Here is a 25,945-nt window from a genome sequence, read left to right on the forward strand (position 1 = left end):
CAGTTGCCTAAAGGCCCTTCATGCCACCTCGACAGCCAAAGCCAGGCATGCGGAATTAAGATCCCATGTAGCAAAGGCAACTTGATGTCGGACTGGCATAAAAATCCGCAACTGTTGCCTTTGTCCTTGAGAAATCTGAGGAAGCCATGGGCAGGGCAGTGTGGAGCTGGCTGGACGCTGACCTGAGGAACCTACCCCTGAGGCACCTCGAGGGGCCTCTCTCAAGGGGCTCAGGAGGGAGGGAACCCTCCCTGGCTGATGGGCCCCTGCTGACGCTCATCCTTCCCCTGCAGCTGGTTCTACACCAAGGAAACCAACTCAGAACTCCCTTTTGTGGGCCTGGTTTATGCTGAGATCCAGAAGACTGGCTGTGGGCCCCTGGGAGTCACAGCACTGTGGGGGAGTGTGGGACTGCTCCAGGGGAGATGCCAGTGGTGTCCAAGCCTCCCTGCTGGGCAGGAGCCACTGCCCAGCCCAGCTCCAGAACGTTCAGCACAGTATAAGAAAGGATTCAGCTCACTGAGGTGGATATGGAAGAGAAGAATCTGGGGACGTGGGGAATACTGCCATAAAAGACAAAGCCCTTAGACCTGATGCATCTCATGAGCTAAAAGAAATGGAGGGTCACACATAGCTCAGTATAGCTCTGGCTCTAGTCACAGTTTCACCACTGACCTCCTGCATAAAATTGCTCAGGTTCATTGACTATTCACTTAAGTTTCTTTCCTTTCCAAATAGAGATTTTTTTTGCCTTCCTGTGAGGTGTTTCATCTTCCATGGAGGAAAAGCAGTGTGAATGAATATATATGAATCTTCTTGTTAATTAATGCATGAAATCTGCCAGGCAAATTTCATCATTTCAGTTTGTATTTGTACAGCACCTCGGGCAATGTAGGTCCTTTTTTTGTTTTAACTAGGGCTTGTAGGCACTTGCAGGTCAGCAACAGTACACAAAGTTAATTATTCCCTTTCATGAGTGAGTAAGGAAATATATTTTTTAGAAATAAAAGCAAAAAAGAAAGTTCTGGAAGACTGTCTCCTGAGGCAGCCTATTTGCATCAAACCTCTTCAAAACTAACTGAAGGAAAAAGTAGAGCAAACACAGCATATGAATTAAAAAAATAAACTGTCCTAGCAGATATAATGTCTATATAAAATTTTAAAATCCTGGCCTTACTTAGAAAAATAAACAAACATACATAAGCCAGATTATATTTTAACTTCACCATTTGTTCAATTAATTATTTGATATCATGAAAAAAAAACCCCAAAAGATACCCAGTTAAGATCCTGAAACTGCATATATGCATGTGAAGGTTTTCTGATTTAGTAAATTCAGGTGATCCATTTGTACTTGAAGAAGTTAGAAATAAAACTTTAGCTCCTGATCACACTGATTCTGCAAATACTTGCTTAGATGAGTAGTTCTCACTCATCTAAAATGGGGGTTTAGTCCATGTCCCTCCCTTCCTCCCTCCCTCCCTTCCGAATTCCTTCCTCCCTCCCTTCCGAATTCCTTCCTTCCTTCCTTCCGAATTCCTTCCTTCCTTCCTTCCGAATTCCTTCCTTCCTGCCAGGACTTTTCTCTGATTACTGCTCTTTGAGATGTCACCAGCATGTACTCTTGGCATTAGTTTTGTTTGGACAGTTAGAGAAGGCTTACCTACATGAAAGGAACAGGCTTTTCACATCAGATTTGAGTAGAACTGGACTTTTGTTCTTGATCTGATGATGTTTGTAAGCCATAAAAAAATTATACTGACCTTGCTATTGGTCAAGGGGTGAGGTCAACGGGAACCAGTGTTTGTTACCAGACCACTGTGACTAATATTTAAGAGAGGCAATTTAGTCCTAAGCATCCCAGTTCTATTTTGAGTCAACTGCACCTTGGAAAACCTCCAAAGTTGTCCCAGTCCAGCTAAGTTAGCCAAGAACAGGAATTATCTCCTTCTGGATCTGTCCTGGTCTTTTTAAAGTTTTAAATCTTTCCTATAAAGGCCTGTAATTTTTTTTCACTCTTATGTTGCTGTCCTCCACTGTACTCTTTTTTCACCTCCTCACCAGTAAATAAACTTCTCTGTCAGTACCACAGTTGCTTACAGATTTTCAAAAGCAGAATTTTTTGTTCAGCATCCAAAGGTCTTTAAGAAGTGGCTGCTCATTTATATGCCAACCCCACTTAAAGCAGGAGGGCAAACCCTCTGGGTACATGAGCAGAGCTCATTAAATTCGGTGGAACCATGGCTCCAAATCACCCAGAAGTCTGCTGTATACATCTGTCAAAGCCAGGAATTCACAAATAGAACAATCTGGTAAGAAAATTATTTGGTAAAATAATAAAAGTCTTTAGGGATATGTCATCACACATCTTGCAAATACTTTGCATTTCCTTCATATTCATTGTTTGAATTCAAAGATGTCAGGAAGGGAAAATCCTGCAACATTAGAATATGAAATTAAGTTAAGGATCCTGTTATTTCTCTAACATGTAGTTTTTTATTTTTCATTATTAACACTGCCTAGTTTGTGATTGTGTTGACCCTTTGCTTCCTCTGGCTGTGCACTTCTGCCCTTATTCTACAAGGCACCCAATTTACCATAAATTGGACATTAATTCAATAAATTATTAATATATTTGTAACCTAAACCACAATTGAAATGCAGTTCAAGTATGCAACATTCTTGGCTGGTAAAACTGTTCTCAGTGGTGTATGTTACAGCAGTGACTGAAAAATTATAAGGAACTGACTAGAATGTTCCTGGCATTTTTTATTGATCTGGGACTTGTTTCTACTGATAAAAAGTGAGGGAAGACATCAGAAATTTCAGAATGATGGTTGCAAGAATTTTTTTATTGGTTAAGAGCTGAACTCAAAGACCATTTCTGTCAGTCAGGAAACTCCTATTAACTTCAGATATATTGTTGAGAATGTCATATAAAACATTACTATGAATGTGTAGTACACTTACAAAGCATAAGCAATAATGCTTCTTAGCACTGTTGATGCTAGAAGCTAAAAATATTTGAATAAAGTAACAGAGATGCTGAGCTTGGGAATCAAATGGCTCAAAACATATTTTGACATGTGCTACAAACTGGAGTTATGCACAGATGTAGCATTCTATTTTAATACCTTAGCAAATAACAATGGCTGTGTCATTGTATTCCAGTGAATTGTGCTTGTGTTAAGTTTTATCCAAAAGCCTCTGTAATGAGCTAAGAAACTAAAGTTACTAGTGAATTTTCCAACTCCTGCTAATAAAAGAGGTGAGATGAATGTGAAACCTTATCTATAGAATAAATAGGATAATAAGACTTTCTCATGTCATATTTGGCATAAAAGGAGGAAATCTGATGGGTTTTTATATAACAATATTTTGTTTTCAATAAACCTCACTGATCTGGAATACATTAGTGACTTAGTGTTCTGGTGATTTTAGTGATTGTCAGGGTTTGGAAAAGTCACAACAGTAGCACCATGCATAAACAGAATACAAGCAAATTCTGGGTCCTAAAATTATATAGAGGATTTTCTCTGATTTCAAAGAAGGTGTGGAACATCAGAAAGGCAGAAAATTTTACCCATTACTATCAATTCTAACAGATATTTTGACAGTAATTCCCATAAACCCATTCATATTATCAGATGCCTAATAATGGATACTATAATTTCATTTTATGCTGAAGGATTAGTGGGCCATAAAATTGGCTGATAGTGTGACTGGTGATCATAGGATAAATGAAAGGTGACAGATATGCTAACATTTGCTAAAATTCTATGCCAGAATTATTTATTTAGCCATGTAAAGGATGATATCCAGCTGTTCATCAAATGTTGTTTTCCAAAGTTTTACTTTTTCAGCTGAAGTGTGATATACTCATTCTCAAATATGAGATAGTATTTTTAAAGAAAAACTTGTTAAAATATTTTCTAGATGGAAATAAGATGAGAAGGTGAAAAAGCCCTTTTATTCAATCTTCATCTGAACAGCACTCACATTGCAATGAAAACAGCTGAAAAATTGAAATTGTCAGAGATGTAGCTCCTGAATGTAGATATGCCTTTCATTGGCCTGCTGAATAATCAGATTTAAGATTATAGTGCTTTAATAACATACATTATACACAGATAGTAAATTATATTAAATGGATAAAAGCAAAAATCTTCCATTTTTTATGGCACTCTACTCCTGTGAATATATTAAATAAGTGAATATTGATTAGATGATGTCTCAGGATTCCATTAGCTATGAAGATGCAAGCACAAAAAGGTGGATAGAATTTAATACTTATTTGAGGACTGGAAATAAGATCTGTGAAAGATTGATTGAATGAATTCTAGGTTCCAGAAAGTACTTCTTCCTGCATGATACAGAAATGCAGAGAGATTTCTGCCATGATGAGGAATATGTAGCATGTCATGTTGTGCATTAATTCTCTGTCTATCTCAGAAATTGCAATGTGACATTTTTCTTAGACTTAGTAGATAGCAAAAATGGGGAAAGCCCTACGTTTCTCAATAAAGCACTCTGAAATTAGGATGCTTTGAGCTAAACTTTGCCTGTCTGGGCTAAACCTTCTAAATTTTGTGTCCTATGAGAGTTTGGGGTGAAGTCTCAGCACAGTCTGGCTTTCATTGTAGAATGCCCCCTGCATGGGCATGAAGAGTGGGAGTGGGGATGCCACAAGTGGTTCATTGATTGATACAGTGTTCTGGTTTGGCCAAATTTAGAAATATATCCACTGAGAGAAGGCAGGTCACGACTCCTCCTCCGCCAGGTTCGGGAAAAATAAATTTTCCTCGAAGGAAAGTGAAAGAGATAAAAACTATTTATTTAACAAACACATGGGAAAAGGATAATAATGCTAAATAATAAAATCTCTCGCTGTGGAGAAAAAAACCTGGGAAAGTGTCAGAGTCCTCCCTTTGGTCTCCTCGGAGCTGGGGCTTGGCCCAGGGCCAGGCCCTCTGTGCCCGGTGGAAAGTCCTCCCGATGTGCTCTGATATTGAAGCAGTCCAGCAGAAAAGGGAGGAAATCCGAAATTCCAGGGAAGGAAAAAAATTCAACTCTCAGTCTCTCTCTGGAGAAAAAGAAACTGAACAACTGGCCAAAAACTGACCTGGGCAGCCGCAAGCCGGGCGCTTCCTCGCTCCCCTGCTTCAGCTAAAACAAAGTCGCTATCTCTGTGTGACCTTGAACAAGCTGCAAACTGCTTTGAGAAAGTTTTGCTCAGTTTTTCCTTCCCCCTCTCAGGCTCAGTTTAAAGGCATAGAAAGGCACAAGAATTAATTTCTGGGCGTAGGGCAGCGATATGGGGTACACATCATAATGTCACCCAAAGACATACAGTCAGCATGGGAGCCATGGACTGCAGGGCATGCCACAAGATACGTAATCAAAGGCTTAGGAGAACCCTGTTCCATAGTGTCTGACTCACTTCTCAAGGAAAAAACTGTGACAGGTGTTTGCATTATGGGTACAGCCTTTTTAGGAGGGTAAATTACTGTACAGAACTCTATGTACACAGCGCTCTGCACAGAGCTCACCACGGTGACTTCTGAGTCACTGAGCAAAAAACAAAATGCAAAGACATGGCCCCAGATGCCTGCAGTTAAAAGGCTGGATCAATTCCTGATGCGGTTCAGGCATTCAGGGTTTAGCTACCTCGTACAACGGAGACCTTGCCCAAGAGAGAGGTTGGATGTGGCTATGCTGCCCTGCAGTTAAAACAGCCAAATAGTATGGCCATGGCTAGAGCATGGCAATTCATGTCAAAGAACAGAGCCTTGCACAATATTGCTAGGAGAAAGTTAAAAATTTTGGATTTCAGGGGCCTTTGCTGACTTCCAAAGATTCTTCTTTCCTAAGACAAGCACTTAGGGAGCCCAGTATAAACATACTTACAGCCATGTGCTGGAGCCTGTTAGCTGTGTCTGGTTTAAAAGCTTGTTGGTCCTTCCTTGTGTAGATGTAAAACACTTTTCTTCTAGCATTACCCATAATAGAATAAGCCTCCTTCCCTTCTTCACAGTCATCTCTAAACCCTTCCTGAAGTTACTTGCTTTCTAGGGTACACCTCTCAGTTCCATGCTACCGATTGCTTTCTTGTTCCAAGCTTTTGGAGCTTGAACTTGGTTTTCTTAAAATGTATTTTTAATGGTCCACCTCACAGAAGTCTTCCATGATTTCCTATGCTTGTTACTGTTTTTTCAACATGTAGAATAGTTGGCTATTTTCTAACACTCACATCTGAGAGGTTTCTTTCGAAATACTGTTATTAGTTTATGATTTTTCACTGATCACTGATTCCTGAAATGTGTCATATAGTTTCCAACTGTTGTTGATAAGGATTTTGCAGTGCTCATGATACTCTTTTTCCAGTGGAAGCAAGGTGCCTATTTTTGCTTTCATCTGTCCCAATATTTTTTGAGGTTTGTCATTTTTAAGCACATTTGCAGAAAGAAAAATATCCTAAAGATAAATATGTTTCATAAAAGTAGATATGTGCAGGAAAATATTACTAGAGTTCAAATATCACTCTCAATAATTTCTGAATCCATTGGGTACTTTCTGTAGTTACAGATGACAGAATGTTTGTCATTTTGAAATACCCTGCAGCAAGAAATAATAGCCCTGTGTTGATATATGCAGAGTAAACAGAAAATCCAAGTGTAATACTGTTGAACAGTCAATTAACCAAGAGAGACACAATTCCTTAGAAAGCCAGGTTTTGTTAGCTCTCAGAACTACTTATTTAATCAGATTGTCATGTGATTCTAAGGCAAATACCTTAAAAACCTCTGCTACACATCCTTTATCAAACAAATTTGCAGGACAAAAAAACGAGATTAATTTGACCAGACTGTTTTAACATCTTGAAATTATTTCCATATCTCTTGCTATGGATTCAATCTTTTACCAGTTTTTCTCTTATTGGGCACAGGCTGACTCCATGCTGAATGCCTTATCAGCCAATGCACTATCCTTTTTTGAACATTGACTTAACATTAGCACTGTTTGGTCTTCCTGAATTTCCTTAGTAATTTGATATTTATTAAAAATTAACCTAACCCATTTGTTCTCTAATGTCCACACCTCAGAGGCACTCAGTTAAACATCCTACTTTACTAGGGATGGGCTGGGAAGTGCTTCTTTGACTGCTTATGAAATTAGATATTTATTGAGTTCTTCTGCCTTTTCTACATCATTATTTAAACATCTCCTTGATTAGATGTCTTATTAATGAGACCAGTGTCAAAGTGCTTCCTGAATTTTTCATGGTAGTTTGTGGTGATGAAACTGGAATATAGCAGAAAATGAATGGTTTTGTGGTTATGATATCCACCTACCATTAAGAGATTTAAGTTCTAGTCCTACAGGCTTCCAATGTGACATTATCAAACTAAAACCCTTTTGTGTCATATGACCACCTCCTTCTGGAGCTTCTAGCAAAGAATTTAAAACATTGCCTGTTTTCCTTGGTCTGTTCTCTCTGGTTCCTTCATGGAAGTCTTAATTCAGTAAGACTTTCTATTCTCAGTTCTCAACCTCCCTCCTTCCTAAAGGCAATCATGATCAACTGTTCTCTCACATCAAAAGACAATAAAAGATAGTCTCAGACATGCCCCAAGATCTCTTACACCTTTGACCTTGCTTTTTCTCCTTGCTTCACTTCATGTCTCAGTTAATCAAACACGTGGTGTACAACCCTTAAACTGAATTACCATTTATCAGCTTTCATGTATGCAGGCCTGACCTCCCTGTGCTGTGGCCTCTCTACCCTTTCCTGCACTGAAAATTTTCTTACATGGTCTTCTGTGATCTCTTCTTGTGCTGTGGACATTTCCTACATCACTGCATTCTATTTTCCTTGGCTACCATTGGTATCTCACGATGGAAACACCCTTTGCTTCATTTTTCTGCTTTCTAAGTCTCAGCTTTTACCTGTAGCTTCCCTTGCTAAATTTTTTCTTTTTGCAAATAATTTATTAGTTAAGCAAATCAGGAACTTTCAAGAGCTTAACCACATCAATTGCTGTTTTATTCTGTTTTCCTGATAATCTCAATTGTACTCTGTTTACCTGATAATGTTTGTATCTTTCTTGCACTGCAAATAATCTTGATAATCATTAAAATTTCTATTGCCAGTTTCATGCAAGAAATAAAAAGGTTCACTGATAATCCAGCAGGTCAGATTTGATGATAATTGGAGCTAGTGAGGATATCTCTCTGAGCAAGATGGGGCCCCTCGGTAGCAGTGCTTGAGCATTGTCTCTGGATGAGCAGCTTTGGTTGACAGCAAAATGGGCTATCTCTGTGTTCAGGTTCATAAAGATGCCTTACTTCTCCTTCTCTTTCTGGACATGACTGCAACTAGGTGCATCCACAATCAGCTACTTTTTCCAGGTGTTACTACTAAAGATCATCAGGAAGATTTTGTTCTTCATGGTCAGCATGTACCTGGCCTTGGTGCAAACAGGTCAGCACTGCTATTTTTGAGACTTCCTGAATTTACATTCTGTTCCTTTTTTTATTCTATCCACTAGTGTTTTTCAATTCTTTTACTTCAGGATGGTTTCAGAGAGAAAACTCTATTCACCATTTGAACCACAAACTAGACATAGCTTATCCCTGGTAAGGACAGTTTAAAGATAACTTACTGACACGTGAAGAATTTATCCAGGAAAGTACACCAGAATTGCAGTCAAGCACTGTGTGAAGTTCAAGCCTGTGAAATACAAATGCCCTAGTGTGAGCATAGAATTCAGTTTGTGTTTTTGCAACGTGCCCTACTCAGCACTCACAGCACATAGGCTTTTTCTCCCCCCACTCCACTTTTCAAAAATGTAATTTAACACAGACACGGAGATGATCTCAAGGAGGAATCCCAGGTTCTGAGTAGAGATACCATGGATCAGCTGCAATCAATGAGACTCAGACATAATAAAAAAGCTGATAGAATAGATGACTTTAAAAAAATGGAAGACTTGCATAGGGGCAGGTCTGGGAATGACAATAGGACCCAGACAGGGGAATGCATGCACTTGAAATACATCCACAGTTCATCAAGACCATCTATCCTATTTATTACTACCTTTAAGTCCATATAGTGTAAATGTATTTGGGAAAAATTTTCTGGGCTTTGTCCAATACTGCTACAAGAAACAGAATACTTCTGGAGTGTTCTTAGTTTCAGTTAAAAGCAGAGAATATAAAGTGACTTTTCAAAATTAATTTTCTGTCTTCTACTTCCATCTACATGCTTCTGATCTCATATGTTCAAAATGACAGGCAGAGAGAGAAAATAAACCCTTAACATTCAATCCTGACTGTTTCCTAAGCAGACTTTTGCAATCTTTACAATGATTATAGAATTATTTTCATAGCCTGAGCAGGATTCTTTATATAATTGATTTCAGTGAGTAGGTACATCAGTTGTTGCTAGGGTTTATCCCTTTGCTGTAAAAGCACTGGCCAGGTTTTAAGAGCATGTCAACTAAAATAATGTGCAATGATGATAAGTGCCAAATTGTTCAGGCAGTAGCTTTAGCCAGTCTTCCTCATTTTGACTGCTCCCTGGGAGGGAGTTCCAGAGATCTGGTGTTCCTTGCTTGGCTAATATTAGGCTTAAAATGTTCTGATTTAAATATTCTGGGAACGGTCAAGATCCGAAAGAAAAACTGAGGCATAAGTCATTATGCATCCACTAAGGAAAACCTGTGCCAGCAGAAAAACTGAGAAGTCTAGAGAAGGGTGCAGTGTGTAAGGGACATTCTGCCACTATCAATTCCCCCATTATTCATTTAGGATTAGTTTCCTTTTTCCTGATCACAGAAGGTAATTCCTGAAATAATGCCTCAGTCATCAACTCCGGATGATCTACTGAGCTAAGTGCAAACAGATTCATCTGAATATCTTAAAACAAGAAGTCCTTTCCTTTCTCCACAATAATTTTTCCACAGGCAGTAACAGGTAGGAAAGAGAGTATAATGCCCATTACTGGCATATGGATATTTTTCAGATCCTTTTATTTCCTTACTTGTAGGGCTTATCCACTCTTGATGATGTGTGTTCTTCTCCACATTAATGAGTTTGAAGCTATCATTAAATAAATGAATAAAATAAAGAGTATGGGAATGTAAAACCAAGTTTCAAAGCATACAAATCATCTAGACTTCACATGGGATGCCTCATACAACTTTCAGACACAGATGCTGAATGAAATTGATTATGACAGTCCCCTCTACATCTAAAGATCAAGACAAAAGGCAAGGCTGAGACTTGAAATTCAGAATATATACTTTATTCCTCAAATACTAAGAGCAGACCTCCCTACCCATCCTGTGATAATAACAGCTCTTTCCCTGTGCCTTCATAGCATTCATGCAGTTCAGATATCTTTGCAAAGTCTTCACAAAATAACCCAGGAATATATTATTTAACAGGACATATGGAATAACTATTTTTTTCTTATTTTAATGAATGTATTAGGACTCCCATTCCACTTAACCAATAATGTATGGCATACTTTTCTGAGTTGCTCTCCCCATAGTTTTATGGGTGTGTGACCAGTTGAAAAACCCTGTTATTCTCCCATGATACTTTCTTATAAAAGTACTTAAATTTACCCCTGCAGTTCTATTGCAGAGTGCTACAGTCTGGATGATATTTGTCACAGTGGTATCCAAATGCTCTTTTAGTTAATGTCTGCTATGTAAATGCATACTCCATTTAACCCAGTAAATGTGCTCTCCACACTATTATGGAAACTGCTTTGTATTTAATCTAAACTTCTTGTTCTAAGGCATATAAAGCCAAAGTCAGTCCTCCAGAATAGCTATTGGCACTAATACCTAATTGATAACAAAAATGTCAAGATGAAAATTAGTTCCTATTTGTCCCAGCCTATAAATGCCAGGCTTCCTCAATACCCTGGCATTATGTGTTTTGCCTTTGCCTCCCACATGGGTATCAATGAAGACCACCTGCCTTGTAGACACAAGGTGAAATATCTTTTTCCTCTGACATTTTTGGCTCCTCCTTCCTCAGGGAAAATCCTGGCCATACCTGTGGGGATACTGTAACACATGACAACCAAAAAGTTTAAGTTCACTGACTGTAAGTTATGTTCCTTATCCCATCCAGCATGATCCCCCACAATAAGATCTTATTGCAAACTTCCAGCAGTTCACTGGCCAGTACCAAATTGATTATACACTTACCTGCGCTCCTGTGGTTTGTCCTCTTCCAGCAGCGGAGAGACATCAACTTGTGCACCAGAGCAACCACTATTTGTTTGCAATTGGGACAAGGTTTCACTAGTAGTTTCAGAATAGTCTGGTTCTTCAACTGGGGTATCTGCTTCCACTGCTGATACACAACATAGGGTGGCCTTACTCTCTAACTTATAGATGGGACAATTCTGTGAGTTACAAAGCTATAGCCAGCCTAGCCTCTTAGGAGGTACACCTTCTCATATGCCATGCGAAATGAAGAGTTTTGCTCTCAAGAACACACTCATTCTTTATCTCCTTTATCCTTTAGGCAGTGCTTTCTATATTGCAGAATCATTAGCAAACAAACAGCACAGCAACATGATCCCAAGACATAGCCTGGGCACCAACTTTAAAGCACTCTGTGCAATAACAGCATGGTATAATAACCTTTCCTGAAATTGATTTTAAAAATGTTCTTTGCTTTCTGTAGTTCTGTCACTCGCTAAGAAAAAAACCCAAAAACAACAAAAGAAAACTCAGAAGTGATCACAATGTCAATGAGAGTGAAAAGCCCAGATTAATTATTACTATTGTCAGGAGCAAGCTATTGTTGAACAACAACCACGACTGCACTTTTTAAGCCTCTTGACTCATTCTTGAAATTGTGTCCCAAAGGAGTGTAACAGAGAGCAAGTCTGACTGCAGAGTGTGCAAACATGCCATTGTGGGAACGGAATTCAGAGCTCAGCACAGTCCCAGAAATCAATGTGGTTGCACCAGAGCAGCTGAGAGTAGAATGTACTGTATGTTACACATTGGAAGTCCTGCCATGAGTCAAGCAAAGAAGAAATACATAGCACACACAAAATGTAACATACCTAACTGGAACTAGACATTTTATGTGATGAAATATTCTGTGCTCTGGAAAAAATAAAGCTTTATTTTAAAATACTGTGACTGTTGTACAAGGCATCTATGGAATGGTCTGTTAAATGCTATTTTTATTTTATTGTAATTGGTTTGCTTTTATTACAGCAGGAGCCAGAAGCTGCAGCAAGGGCTGAAAAAAAGTGGAAATTCCATCTACTTTGGGACAAGAAGTGAAAATATCAACATGCACCATGGAACAAAATATTCTGAAAAACATGGATTCAGAAACAATTTAACATGAGATCTTTTGCTAGCTGAGCACAAAATCTGCAGGTGTCTGCAATGTGAGGGTGCCCGGTGGGGTTTGGAGGTTGAATTGCCTGTAGTGTCATCCTGTCCTGGGCTGGTAAGACAGCAGGCTCATTGCAGCTGTGGGGCTGGTGGTGAGAGCAGAGCGAGTGCTGCATCCATACAGAGGGAGTCCAAGCTGGGAGTTCACCACCACAGGGACAGATGAGGCTAAAACTACAAACCCAGTTGTAAAACACAGGGTTGTTATGAAACCGGGTTTCTACTGAACTGAGTTAAAACACAGTATCTTGGCTCAAAGAAAAGCCTCAGAGCCATTTGGGAGATGTCGCAGAATGTTTTGCTTTTTTGTGGTTGTTTTATTTTTTTGTCCAATGGTGCCCTGATGGTGTTAGAGGCTGCACAAAGCTAATTAGACAAGACAGCATATTTTTAGTTAAATTAGGTATTCCTGTCTCCGTCTCATGAACCTGGCACTGATGCACCATTAGGAGATACTTCTCCCTCTCTCACAGTGCTCTGTCTGCACTAATAGACTGAACAGGCTCAGGCTAGGCTACCCCAGCTCACTTTTGCCAGCATCATCTAACACTGTGTCTGTCCATGGTTCGGGAGACTCATCCCAGTAAGCAGTATGGATAAGATCTCCCTGTTTTGAGTGAGAAAAAAACCATGGGGGTCCATAAAGAGGCAGACCTCACCACATCTCTCATCCTCTGGGTTCTGTCTATGATCTATTCCATGTGCTTGCATGGTACGACAAATATGTGCCCATGTGGTACTTAGGACAGACAATGAGGCTGGGTGGTAGGAATCCTTGTTTTTTGCACCATCAGTTTTAGCTCAAACCTGTCCATCAGTTCTCTTCATCAGGCATATCCTGACTGCTTGTGCAGGGACATGAGAAGGGGAGGAGTGGCTGCTGCTGAGTGCCACCGGGCAGGGAAAGAGTGGGGCTGCAGTGTTGGCTTAAAATATTTGTGAATAGTAGTAGCCACACCTAACTTTAGGTATTTACCCAGCTAAGTTTTTTGAGCTGTCATTGCTGGGGTTCCACCCTGCTTTTCATGAACAGAAGCAAATATCTCATGTGAGCACAGAGCACACTGGAGAGCAGGGCTACAATGTTCTCAGTTTGAGGACTTTGCTAAGTGCCCGTGGTCAGGCTGGAGGAGCAATTTCTAGGTGGCTTGTTGCAACAAAAGGCCTGTGGGAGTGCAATAAGGTGGTCCAAAATGCCTGATGCCAGCACAAATGTTTTAACTATAAGAACACATTTCTCTTGTGATAGAGGTTTTCTTTATTAATGTAGTCATTTCTATGAACATTTTATAATTGGACCAGGTACCTGGAAATGAATATGAAGTATTGAAGTTACAGAGCAGAGTATGCGTGTACTTATGAATTGAAAGGAGAAATTCTAGTTGAAAAATGCTTTACTGAACGTTAAACCTTCCTCTAGTGAAAATTAAAGGGTTGCTTAGGACTGCCTACTTTTGCTATCAAAAGGTACATCAGATGTTGAAGTGCAATTAAAATCCAGTGGGGCCAATTTTGCAGCTAATAAAAATTTGCGTAACTCGAGTTCACTGGAGCAATTTTGATTTTCAGCACCTGAGGATCTGCCTCTTAGTTTTAATTATTTTTTCAAGTGTTCCTCTGCTGTGGCAGAAAGGGAGAAGAGGCAGAAAGCAGCCAGTACGAAAGAGGAAAGGTATATGTCTCTATTACCTTACAAAAGCAAAGGTAGCCATAGGGAAAATGGGAGCTTTAATCCAGACTAATACTGATAGATGTAGGAATATATGTTTTCTGTTCTGTTTTGCTTGGGTGTTATTTTGGTTTGTGTTTTATGTAAAAAGGATGAAAATTCCCTTCAGAACATAGTCTTGAACAGTCTGCTAAATAGACACTTTTATCTGTGTAGAAATAGATGTTTGTGAGACAGGCTTATTGAGAAAATTACAAAAGGCTTATTTCTCACTCAATGAAAGGATGGCTCTTCCTTCAGTTATCATTATTGCAGTTTGCTGCCTTCCATTTAAAAAGTAAATATAGCTCTCAGTAAATTGACCTGTCCTTTAACATAAGGGTCCTCCTTGAGGTCACATAAATGCAGTAAACTGTGTAAGAGCATGTACCTGAGGGACAGGGAGGGTATACACAGTACTTGGTTATGTGGGGTCCTTAATTTGTACTCATCCATTTATAATAAATTTCTATAGAGGAAATGCTGTCTTAAAATCCATACTTTAGTCATCAAACACTTGCTAAATGATGCTTTTGTGTTACTTTATCAGTAGCCAAGGATAATACTTGATGTGATCAAATGACAGCTGCACTGACGGTATTTTCTTTCCTTTCTAATATGGTGGTGCAAAACATCTTTGATACAGAACACACTGATGAACTGTTAGAGAGGGTTTGGCACAGCTTGCACTAATTTAAGACAATGTCTTAATAATTGTTGGCTGCATCTGAAGAGCAAAAATGTGTCCTATATAAAAATCAAAACAGATGATTTGGAGCCATGGGGAAGTTACTCCTCTCCTAAAAATTTTCCGAGGCTGACAATGTTAGGAAACATAGCTGCCCCCTTGCCTGGCTCTGTCCTGTTCCAGCCATATGGCAGGCATCCCTCTGCAGACCTGCCAGAGCTGGGAATGCTTCTTCCCACCCAAGCCGAGGAAGTGGGGAAAGAAAGGCAAGGCAGATTGAAGGAGAGTCCAGGGCTGCTTCAGAGGCCACAGAACAGCTGCTCGTGCCCCTTACTACCCATAAAGAAGCAACTACTGAAAATGCTGGGTGTAATTAATAGTACATAGGAAAATCTTCAGAGGGATTTTGTAGGCACGTGAGGCTTGTTTCTGACCATAATGGTTGCTGCCGGCAATCTGCGCCCACACTGCATTCAGCAAGGGTGTGTGGGGAGCGGGCGTGTAGGAAAGGAAGAAAATGGTTATTTTGAAAACATTTCAAATCTTTAGTATCTGCGTAATCATTTGATCATTCAGAGAAAACAATAAACCTTTTACTAGAACCGGAGTCCTAAAACTAATCACAGAGAGTAAACAAAAGGGAGTGAGAAAGAGAGGGGAAAAAAAAATAAAAAAAGCAAGTCTCTACCTGCTACTACCATCTAGTGGTAAAAAAAGAAATAAAGGGCGTTTTTGCAGGAACACTGTGGGAGGGAGGAGGCTGGTGAATAGAATTAAGAAATCAGAGAATTGTTATCTGTCAGCCACCTTATCCCCCCAAAAGGAAACACACGCATAATCTGCTGCACCCACCCCTTGCTCCTGTCACGAAAATTAAGCACAAAGCCAGAGCCATGAATAGAAAGGATCAGTAAGGGAAACATACTTATCTTGACCTCAGAATTCACATCTTTGTTTGATATGCAGATATGACTTAAGGTCTTCCACCCACGGCCATCTTTGCATTCATATATATGTGCAGTAGCTAGCAAAACAGAACCTGAATTTTCGCAGTTAACTGCAGGAAAATACAAGGCCATGAACATAAACTGAGTGCTGCTCCTCTCCTAGTGGCTCTGTGCGGTGGAGGTAGTGAGTTTACTGTGATGACCTCAGCTGTCCTCACACTCCCTGCCACCCTGCCCATGGCATGCTCTCTCCTCCTGGCCTGATTGCCCTCTGACCTGGCACCTCACGGCAGCAGACCAGAGGCTCTGCTGGTGCTGCTAGGTGGGGGCTGGGTGCTTCCACATGGGAGACAACTGGGACTCCACCAGCGCCTTATCTTCAGCAGCACCCCTGAAGGACCTCCTTTGAAGCTGCCAGTCTACCAGGCAAACTCGCACCTCCCAGGAAAACGAGCTTACCGGTCTGAAATGCAGGGCTAAGAAACCATGTACTCTATTTAGGACAAGTACAGCGAGGGGAAATAATAGCAGACTTTCCAGCTGTCTTGCACAACTTTTTGACTTCGAGCTGTTCCCTTCAGCTCAAAAATGAGCTGCTTCTCAAGGTGATACACATTTCTTCACAAGCAGTGTGAAGGTCTTTCAGTTCTTCCAAGCTGCTTCTGTCCCCACTGCAGCCTGCTTTCTCTCTATCACTGATAACCCTAATGCCTTTTAGCTGGTGGGAATCTCAACAGAAAATTCAGTAGTAGACTTTTGTGTCTACACATGTATAATGCAAAGCAACTTTAGAAGTAAGGTATAAAAAACAAGAACACTATAGCTATTAGTTTTTAAGACAATAATTAATGGGCAGGATTAATTATTTTTTCTACACTGGAAGACAGAAAAAATTGTCATTGTAACCCAATGACTTGGACTGAAGTCTGCTGCTGCTCTCCTATATTTCATTAGGGTTTCTGGTGCATATGTATGAATCTTGGCAGCTTCCTGCAGCCTTCAGTAGTTATTCCATCAAGGCATCAGCTTTGGTGTCAGGTGTAATTGGAATTATGCCTACCATACCTGCAGCCGCTGGCATATTGTGTATCCTCAGATCGCCTCTTCCTTCTGCCTGGACCAGGACAGCTTCCACACTGCTGTAGCTCAGTGCAATAAATGCATCTACAAAATGTGCCTTTCCCTTCTACACAACTCTGAGTGCAATCAAAAGTTTATGTACCTCAGTTCAGAGCACATTGGTACTATTCGGACAAAACTGATTTCAACCTTAAATTCAATGCCCAAAATTAGAGTAATTAAGTCCTGTAAGTACAACCTGTACCCCCTCCAAGGGGGAAAAAAACCCAAACAACAGGAAACAACCAACAAGAATCAATCCTGAGAGATGTATTTATTTTAAACTTATTGTTTCAAACTTAAAGTTGATGCCTAAAATGAGTCAAGCAACCACTAAAGTGCTTCTCTCCACTGAATGTAGCAGAAAGTGAGAGTGAACAACCGGAGTGCAAGTTATAAAACTAAAGCTGTGAGTTCAGCATTGGGTGGATGGGAGTTTTCACTCCTGTTGCGACACTGAAAAACAGGGAGGACTGGATGGGGAGAAGTTCCCTATTGTTCCCTTGTGAAGAAAGCAGCGGTTACCCAAAATCTGGTTCTAGAAGAACTTAAGGTATAAAATAGTGCTCTGAAAACAGCCCCATAGGCAGGTTGGATGTCCTTTTACACTCAGACAGGAGATCACTGGAAGGCTCGTCAGCAGTTTATCACTGAGATAGGTCCTGGTCCTTCTACCAGTAGCATCAAATTCCACCAAGTTAGGAGGACCAATGTCCCATGTCCCAGGTGACACTCAAGCATTATTTTTTTGCAAACAAGCGGTAGCAGTGACAATGATAAATAATTCATGATCTGTCTCCTTTACATCTCTCTGGCTGCATATCCTACAGCCATTTATTAGAATGATACTCTCTCACATTTATTCAAGTATCTATTGCTGAAGGCTTGGAGAAAATAGAAAAATAATTATTCTTCATCAGGATGCACTTGCATTTATAGAAACAGTTGATATATTTATAGAAGTGTTATCTACCTAAACACTTATTCATGTAAGTATGCTAAGAGATTCTATGGTATTTATAGTTAAAGGAAATAAGGAACTTGAAATAAAAATGACATGCATGTTTGTCTAATAATCATTTAGTTCTGATAGAAGTTGCTTTTGCCATTGCATTTATTTAATTAATCCATTTATACATTTATTAATTTCAAGCCTTAACTTAGATATTCTTTCACTTGCTAGATGGGTACACTTTGTGTCATCCTTTGTACTGGTAATTGTATATTGTTCTTCTCATGAAACACCTAGAAGTGTGTTCCTCCTCCATGAGACATCCACAAAGACCTTCTTTCTGACCAAAATGTGTAGATTTGATTTTCAACCTCCCACATAGAATTAAAACAAAAATAATGAATACTACTAAGATCCCCTAATTATTCTGATTAGACAGTTGGCATCCTGATGACTCAGTTAAAAGGGACTTTTGTACTTTATTTGCAAGAATATTAAGCCTCCATATCAGGACTTAGTCCTATGATGATGATATGTTTTTTCTTCTCTGTTTTCCCCTAATGAATACATTACAGGTTTTTATTTTTTTTAGCTTAGTTTCTTGAGAAATAATGTGAATAAGATTGCATTATCTCACTGTTCTCCTCCTCCTCCCTCTTTGTCCATTTTTAATCAATTTAGGCAGAGGCCTCAAAGACTGTGAAGTCTTAAAAATTTTGTAGCAATCAGGGCCTGATTAGAGAACACTGACTTCATTGATTCTGCTTCTGAGTGAAAAACCCAGAGGATTTGGTCATGCCTCAGCTCTGGTTATCAGCATCTCCCCAGGGACCAGCATGGGCAGTCGATGTGACTGTGACCCTCTCTCTTGCTTGTGTTGTCTCTTGCCCAGGCAGCGAGAGGCGGATGGGGAAGGGGTGTATGGGTAGGTGGGGGCACTGTCCTGTGGGAGCATGGGGAACAAAGCAGTCCTGGGAGCACTGTGGGGCAGCTATGGGACCCTGGAGAGACTGTGTGTCATACAGTGGGAGTCATAGTGTGTGGAGAAGCTCTTGTTCTTGAGGTGAGCAGGTGTGAGGTGCTACTTGGCCACTTGCGAGACAAATCCATGTGAAATAAGATTTCCTTAGCTTCCCTGTTTATGTACTGACTTCCTTTCTTTTATGCTCAGCTTCTGCTGTTATTTTGTCCACTGTTCCTGCTCTGGCATAGGTCACAGAGACCTGACTACTTCCCCAGCCTATAATATTTTCTGCAAAGGACGTGCTTTTGTTGTTTTCTATAACTTTCTTACAGAAGGAAACTCCATGTATCCTAGGTTATTGTTATAATTTTTTTCATGATCATCATTTTCTAATGTGAAAAGCTATTGAAAGTAAATGTATGCTGCAGCTTTATTACATTCCATTTAGCAAGAGTATTTTTTCTTGTGTGTAAATGCTTTGTGTCACCTTTAGTTTTCTTCGTGCTTATTTTAACTCCCCGTTTCTTGTTTGCTGCATAAAAATAATTTATTACCCTCTTCTCTGTAGTTTCTAGATACTCAAGAAGTGCAATGTCATGTGCAAACTCCATAGGTACTTCTCATTTATTCTCTGTAATCTTACTGCAGTACAGCTTTCTGAAAACTTCCACCAGGCATGTAGAGAAAAAGGGGGTGGATAGAATTGCACTAGAAAATTTCCTTGCCTTCTTTCTCTCGCTCTTAAAAAGTAGTTACCTCATGCTCTATGATAATTGCTACTATGAGGAGATAAGTGCTGCTTTAACCCCAAATTGATGAGCTTCACGTGGCAATTACTTGGTGGAATTTCATTGCCTATGGTACGCAGGTCAGATTAGATGATTCTTCTGGCATTAAAATTTATGAACCTATAAATTTCTGTTTCTCACGTGTTCTCATAATGCTTCCTAACATTTCCAATGACTAACAGCCCTCTCATCTATCAAATACTCAAAGCTTAGGTAAATTATCCTGCATGACCTTCAATGCTTTTCTGCCATTTTAAGTCTGGTCTTCCAGATGTTGTGCCCCTAAAGCTCTAAGTAGGTTAGGAATTATGAGTACCTAGAGATGCTGGATGAGAGTTTGATATACTGCTTCAGTGTGAAAAATCAGGTGGCTTGTCCTAGCCATAGGTTGCTTGCCTTGTAAAATCCTTTTTAACTAGCTAGCTTACAGGAGTAAGATATTTATAACTCAGAGGAAATTTTTTTTTGGTGTGTGTGTGGATACATTATGATGATAGGAATTTATATTGATGTGCTTAGGAATTTATTATGGTTGTTTCTAACCAATCCCCTCTCTGTGGACCCAGTTGTAAGCTCTCTCCTGCCACCCAGGGTCTCTCTCTGATCATGTGTTTGGACCCAAGACTTAGTTCTGATGCAGCACAGCTGCATAACCTCCCCACAGACAAGTCTGAAAGAGAGGTGAGAAAGTCTGTATGGAGATAAAAAAGACAAAATTACTGGAAGAAGTAGGATTGTTGTGATAAGATCAGAAGTAGCCGGTGTATTCAAGAGGAAAAACATCAGCGTGGAAAGGTATGAAAAAGTAATGGAAAAAATTTAGGACACTGATTGTGCTGGTTGGGGCTGCTGGTTGTGAATGATCAGCTCACCAGGTAAAAATGGACAGTGCCATCAGGAGCAGGTGCACATGGATAACCCTGTGACAAGGAAGACCTGCTCTGTGGAGCTGCAGAGGCCAGCCTGCCCCTCCCTGCTCGTGCCTGCTGGGCCGGCCAAAGCACTCCGGGTACTTTGTTAGGGGTGGGGAGCACATCTGTGCTCAGCCTTATGGCTGGATAAATACAGCTGCCTAAGCGCTTCTCTCTGTTTGCCATTGAATAATTGCTCTGTGCTTTAAAGTTGTTTTCTTATCTTGTTGCATAATCCTTTGTGCCACAGTATCAGGATGCTGGAACAAATGAACCCAGGAGAGGATCAGTAGTAAGTTCCTTAAACATCAAGTTCAAAACCCCCATGCATTTTGCAAAATTTACATTTCTTTTAAAGTTGGTTAGCATTTTAAAAGTCTTCATTCCAATTTTCCCTTTTGTCACGATCTTAATAATGTTCTTGTCCCTGCTTTCTGCTGCTTCTATTGTGTGTGTTGTATCACTAAGTTATTTGAAACTGTTTGTAATGATTCATCTTTTTCCTTCAGGAAGAAGACTTCTCCTATAGTGGAAGCTTTAAGTTAGAAGCAGGTTTAACATACAGATTTGTGATATCCCAATGCAGCATGAGCTGAAATCTTCAGAAAAACCTTTGCGTTGTCACTGGAAAAGGTGTTTGGACTACAAGGCTAGATCCTGGCAGATGACAGACGTGTTTCTAAGTGGCAAGCACAAGTTCAAGTTCAAGTTGCCCTGATTAGGCAGCTGAAGATTCCTCAGAAGGGAAGAAGGAGAGTATCTCCTGGTGAAAGAAAACTTTCAGAAATCAGATGGGTGCCCTTTGCAGCCTGCCTAACAATTTTAAGTGCTCCTAGAGACTCCTTCGTTATGGGCTGGAGGAAATTAAAGCTTCAAAATCACTGAGAAAGCCTGTGTGAGAGGGCTGAAGGAGGGAGTTTGGGTTCAGTCTGAGTGGCACTTGGACACATAATGCTTGACCAAGCTACAGCTGCCATTAGGTGTAACAGTCTGGAACTGGTCGCTTGGCAGGGCAGGTAAAAATCTGTGTGAGAGGAGATCGGGAAACACCTTTAGAGCATGTTTAATGCATATTAGGATAAATCAGCTTTGTTAAATGAAAGTGGTATAGTGACTGATGGATGAGGACTACTATAATCATTTACAAAGACAGACCTATACAACTGTCAGCATAAAGACATGCAAGGCAATGACAGCCAAGATTTTCTCATGGGAGGAAAATTGAAGCCAGAGAAATAAGACATTTATGTGGGCACATGGGTTATTAGTTTTTGATTAAATTTCATTGTTGAATCAATTGCTTTATTGTTTGCTAATGAAGGATCATTTTTAGCAAACATTTTTATTATAATTTATATTTAGTGTTGCAGCCTTTTTTATAATAGTGAGTACTAAGAAGTCATGAAAGGATTTAAAATCTTATTATTTTAGAAGTATTGGGTCCTCTGTCTTAATGTTCAAGTTCTTAAAAATTTCTTCCTCTAAGCACAAGAGCTAAGAACTTGCCTCCCTCAAACTCTTATTTAATTTCTTCAGCAAAAGAGTTTAGGAACTTCAGGAAAAAACACAAATTATCTGTGATCCAAATAAAAATGGCACAGCTGACAACAGTGATTATCTCCTTAAACCATGTACAAGGGAAGATCTCACTGTACGTTTGAAGAGTAAAATACCCAGAAGGAGTTAGGCTTTAAATAAGTGAAACAACCAAATGGTTGAAGAAAGGAAGATATTTTCACAGTGTCTCAGCTGTAGATTCCTGAAAGACCCCTCCAGGGAGAGTTTATCAAATAAAACGCAGATACCAGTTGTTTTGCAGTTTGGACAAAGAGAGTTTGCACCACATATCAGTTGAGACATAAACCAAATATCTCTCTGATAAACTTTGCTTTCTGGGCAAAGCTAAATCTGTTTCTGAATGTAGTAAGCAGGAAAACATTTGGCATCTCCTCCAGAGTAAGAATGGGATTCTTAGGTTATTGAAGCTAAGAGGAAGGTGGTTGCAAGATGTTTTTAAAATCAACTAATTTCTGTGGGTATTCTAAATGAGATCGTGTCTTTCATTAGCCACAGCTTTAATCAGTGTATTCACTTATTCTTCTGATGTCTTACACAAGGCAGTAAGTCCAGTGTAAGAATCTAGTAGTCCAGGTCATAACCCAAACAGAACATGAGATGAAAAAACTGGAGAAAATATTAAAAGCATTCATTTCTGGTTTACTTTTTTTTATGCAGACAAAGTGAATAAAAGGTTTTCCACCTTAATAGTTAAATCTATACCTCAACTATGGCATTCTTTTACTTGGAAAGCAAAAGGACCATTAACAGGTTTTGACGATTGCTTTCTTTGAACCAGTCAAACGAAAATACTGTCCCTTATGTGAGGCTGACATGGTATTTACCTGATGAGCTAAAATGTTTCATTTCATTTTGTCCCTCAGGGAAATTCTGTCCCAACAGATTTCCTTTTATTTTTTTTTTAACTTTAACTTTTACTTTTTTTTTTTTTTTGACTTGGTATCTACTTTTTTACCAGTTGGTAAAAACAGAACAGATAAATCAGTCTTACTGGAAAACAAACAAAAAAAAGAAAGGTATAGGTAATTAGATTTGTATACATATAGAAACTAATTTGCAGAAGAAATAAAACTCTTTTACTCTAGAACCCGATCATTCTAACATATATTTCATCTACTTTCTGCAGAATTACAGGTTTTTTTAACAGGTAGAAAAAAAAGCCTTTAGGAAAATTTTCTAAATGTATTTTCAGAATTTTTTCTTCACATACAATCTTGTTGCTTATTCTTACAAATCTGGGTTCATCATTATCTCTCTAAAACATGATAATAAATCTCTGCTTCCTTCCTATACCTATGAAGGTGGGACCTTTTCCTGTGCTATACTAACTCAGTAGGAGATGTTGCATAACATTCGTATTCATTGCCCTTTTCTATATGTGCTTTAAGGCAGGAAAAAAAAATAGCAATAACAGAATTACTATTTGTCCCAAAGATGATCGGTGGAAATTTTCTTTGTGACTTGGTGATCTGGTAACTTTTAGTTGTCCCTGACTTTACAATAATATCTACTACTATCTCTCCTAAGTTTTTTTGTTTGTTTGATTTGGATTTCACTTTTCCTTTAACAATATCCTTATGGCAGAGAACCCCTCATGGTTCAAATTCCATTTTCATATGTAAATAGTGGGATATTCAACTGACTAAAATAAGTGCAATTTGAAAGCGCTGTTCATTGGTGTTTACCAGAGCTTGATTTTATGTTTTATGTGTTGACCACATTGTTGCTTCTGGGCCTCAAAATCTGAGCCAAGAGTTAAAACTATATTTTCCCATCTATTCTTCATTCTGCTAGAAAATTACTTTCAGTTGTAAACAAAGGGTGATTTATCTTTGTGGCTAGAAGGAATGGAATTAGCCCATCGTAAATTCAAGGTAATCTGTTTCTCCATTAGTAGCTTTAGTTCAACAGCTAATAAAGGCAGAAGCCAGTACATTAGAGAATTATTGTAAGGTGACATTTTAATGAGAACATAACTTTTGGGGAACTGAAAAAGGATATGCAGCCACAACCCCAGTAAGTTGTTGAAGGCTGGCCTGACTTTCTTTCATCTGAGGCAAAAAACTGCCGGGATGGTTTTAGTTAAATGTGCCTCAGACTGGCTGTACTTGCTCTGCATAAAGAGCAGGACAGCCCAATTCATTAAACAGAAAGAAAAGGATGCTTCTGTTCTGGCCAGGCATGGCTGCCACACAGCATTTCAAGTCTTGAGAAAAACACTCTTTACTTGAGGCTGGACCTCAAGTATGTTTTTTATGACCAATTTGCTATAAATGATTCATTAAGAGCATTTCAGAACTATACCCTTGGGTGAAAAAAAAAAAAAAACTTTCTACGCATGCATCCAGATTCAAATATACATAGATACATCTTTCCTACTTAGAAGTGTGCTATGTGCATAAACCTATGTCCTTAATCCACTTGCTATATCTTATTTATTCTGCAGTTGGATTTCTCTTCAGTTTATGACATTAAATACCACATTGCTTAAATAAAATATCTGTATTTCTGTATTTCCAGCCATTGATTCAGCAGTGTCCTTCTTCATATTGTGTGCTTTTGAAAGTCTTCTATAATTTGTACTTTTTCTTTCTACAGTTACCTTTTGCTGTCAAAGCTTGCCACGTTTCTGTAATAAATCTCTATTATAAGAGCACATGCACATGTTAGTGTGCATAGAAAACAGAAAACATGCCTCAAAGAGGGGAGATTTTGCTTCTCCAGAGCAGTGTAAAACAGATTGTGGGGCAGTACAAATGGAGAAGGTGTGCCTGTGTCCCTTGGGTGCCAGGGGGGATATGGCTGTGCTGTCTGCTGTCCTATTTCTCCAGCCAGTGCCTCGGTCAGCAATGCCCTGCTGGAGCTGGGAAGCATCACCATGTCCATTCTAAACCAAGGGTAGAAATACCCAAACTCAAGGGCTAAAAAGTAAGTTCCAAATGTTGGTCAAAATCTTTACCTTGCTATATTTATATGTGTGAGGCTTCCTGGCTGGTGAAACCTGGAAATCCACCCAGGCTGGCACTGGAACCCTGTCAGGTCCTTCCTCATGGCCAGCTCTGGCACAGCCAGACTTGGTGCAGATGTGAGGGTGGAGCTGCAAGCAGAAGTGTCAAAGGGAATAGTTTTGCTTGAGTGGTGGTGGGCTTGAGACCCAGCTCAGTGACCCTGCACGTAATGGGGAGATTTCTGCTGAGTTTAGTGAAAAACATGTCCCTTTGAAGGATGTTTTCAATAGTTGTAGTGTTTCAACAGCCATAATTAGGCCAGGACCTCTGTGACAAATTGGACCTAAATCTGCAAGAACATTTTAAAATGTCTGAATGAAAGCTAGAACAAACAAAAAGAGTAACCTTCAGTGATCAAAATTAAGTTTAGAAAGACTTGTTGACTCAAATGTATCTTATTCTAAACAGCAGTGCTAATCTTAAGGTTTACAATTATAAGAAAGAAGAACAAGTGCAAATGTCTTTGTGAACATTATATTCAAAGGTGAGTAATTGAAGAAAGGAGAACATTCTGTCCCTCAGAGGAACTGCGTGAGCTTTACAGTATTTTCTCAGATTTAGATAACATAGCAAACTCAATGCAGCTCACATTGCAGTCAATGAGAAGCATTATTTTCAAAATCAAAAGGGCAATTATGAATGAAGAAAAGAGTAAAATGACACAATGCCATTTCATGGTACTAGCAAAATAGAATCAATGAACCAAAGTCAGAATTTAAGATATCTGGATAGCTGTTTAGGTTTGCTGGTTATTTCCAAGGGTGGCTGACAGACATGGAATTCCATAAATGCTCTTGAAATGCTGAGGATGAGAAAGCTTGTGCTGTTCTACAGCTGTTGGG

At 39.4% G+C, this 25,945-nt stretch overlaps 1 long non-coding RNA gene across 1 annotated transcript; it reads left to right on the forward strand.

Annotated features, from left to right (window-relative positions):
- The first annotated feature begins 2,207 nt into the window (after nucleotides 1–2,207).
- LOC116439694 lies at nucleotides 2,208–24,751 on the forward strand. The gene is made up of 2 exons (XR_004238244.1): nucleotides 2,208–2,312; nucleotides 12,255–24,751. It is a non-coding gene; the product is annotated as an uncharacterized LOC116439694 (long non-coding RNA).
- The last annotated feature ends 1,194 nt before the right edge of the window (nucleotides 24,752–25,945 follow it).

This window comes from Corvus moneduloides, chromosome 2 (genome assembly GCF_009650955.1).
Source record: "Corvus moneduloides isolate bCorMon1 chromosome 2, bCorMon1.pri, whole genome shotgun sequence".
NCBI lineage: Eukaryota > Metazoa > Chordata > Aves > Passeriformes > Corvidae > Corvus > Corvus moneduloides.